A 2,155-nucleotide genomic window follows, 5' to 3' on the forward strand; every position below is an offset into this window, starting at 1 on the left:
TTACTGCAAATTCCATCAAGGAAATGGGCATGACACTGAAAACTGCTGGAATCTAAAACATACGATCCAGGACATGATAGAGGATGAAGTAATACCTCTCCCTAACGTTGGCAAACCCAACAACAACAAGAGCCCACTCGGCTCTTGTCACATCTCTCTCGACCAACCAGAAAATGAGAACTTCGACCCTACGGTGTACATTACACCTCAAGGTGCACCACTCGCTGTGGTCCCTATGGATCGAATCGAGAGAGAAGTGTGCGGTGTGTGGGATGATGATGCTGAAGATANAGCCCACTCGGCTCTTGTCACATCTCTCTCGACCAACCAGAGAATTTCGACCCCACGGTGTATATTACACCTCAAGGTGCACCACTCGCTGTGGTCCCTATGGATCGAATCGAGAGGGAAGTGTGCGGTGTGTGGAACGATGATGCTGAAGATATTTACCTATCTCAAGTCTCGGGCCAGGACCTCTTCACTGAAACTTGGCCCGGGTATGCTCTCATTGACACCACCCCTCAGGAGCCCGAGGTCGACAACCTCACCCGATCCGGAAGGATATACCAACCGGATATTCACCCACCTCCTATGGACGACATCCCGGTTAGGCAAACTCCTGAGAATGGACGGCACGCCACCGTCGCGGAAGTCATTGAAAATCCTCTCCTGAAACAACTAAAAAGAACCAAGGCTGAGATTACCATCTGGGATCTTATGTGTACTTCAAAGGAACATCGCGAAAAGCTTATTCGCTCACTTGACCTCATCTCAGTACCTACAGATATCACACCTGACTCATTGGTTAGCCATGTCACGAGAGATGCCGGAGAAAAGGCCATAGTTTTCACTGATAAAGACTTACCCAAAGAGGGGGGTGCTCACAATAAAGCCCTTTACCTAGTGGTTGGATGCAAAGGACAAAACATCCCCCTAGCGCTCGTAGATAATGGTTCGGCGGTTAATGTCTGCCCATTGCGAACCGCCCATTGCTTGGGGCTAGGAAACGATGACTTCCAAACCTCCACGCAAGGGGTACGAGCTTATGATAACTCCCGAAGGCCTGTATTGGGAAAAATCAACCTTACCATACAAACCGGGCCTGTGGCACGCACCACGGAGTTTCAAATAATCGACATCAAGCCCACTTTCAACCTCCTCTTGGGGCGACCTTGGCTCCATGACTTAGGAGGTGTGGCTTCTACCTTGCACCAAATGGTTAAACTTAACCATAACGGGGTAATACTAGAAATCCGCGCCCCTCCTCTCGACGTCAGTTGTACTATGGTTGGAACGGCCGAAACTGCAGATGACCTTTATGGGTTTCAAATGGAAGAAGCAATCCAGTTCATCGAAGATTATGATCCAGCATTCCTAGACCCGCATGCATCCCGAGTCATCCCTAGAATGCTGTTAGCTCAAGGCTATTTTCCAGGAACCCCATTGGGCATAAGGAAGAAGGAATGCACATTCCATCCTTTTCCCGACAAATCTACTCCCTTTGGCTTAGGTTATGAACCAACGGAGGAAGATATTGCTGACCGCCTATCTAGGCTACGCCTTAACAAAGCCAAACAAACCACCCTCCTTCCCCCATATCAAAGGACCCTTAACGGGATGTTCGTTCGGGAAGGAGAAGAACACCCATGCTGTGATTTCCCTGAACCCTTCGTTCAGGATGGCTTGCTAAAACCCGGATTTGAAATTTTCCATGACTGCCACACCTTGGATGAGGCACCCCACCTCACCAAGACTAAAACAGCTGAAATATTGGACAACCAGGCTCTATGGACATTGTTTAACGAATCGAGGCCTATGGAGAACGAGACTGTGATGACTACCCTAGCTTTACAAGATGAAGGTTTCGATCCAACCCGGTTAATCTCTCCTGCATCAACACTAGAAGAGGTCGAGAACGGATGGGTGAAGACATATCAGTGGGTCAATGCAAAAGGAATGGAATTCAAGATGAGTACCGGTGAAGGACCGAAGTTTTATGAGACTAAACCCCAGGCTTGAGCCACATAGAGCACCATTAGTAAAAAGCGCCTAGTAGTTCTTTAGATTGATAGAAAAAATAATAGAGACTTTAGATGGTCCTAAGGCCCTTTAGAATATGGGTCAGTTTTATTTCAGTGTGTTTTCCTTACTTTCC

Source organism: Ipomoea triloba, chromosome 16, assembly GCF_003576645.1.
Source record: "Ipomoea triloba cultivar NCNSP0323 chromosome 16, ASM357664v1".
Classification (NCBI taxonomy): Eukaryota; Viridiplantae; Streptophyta; class Magnoliopsida; order Solanales; family Convolvulaceae; genus Ipomoea; species Ipomoea triloba.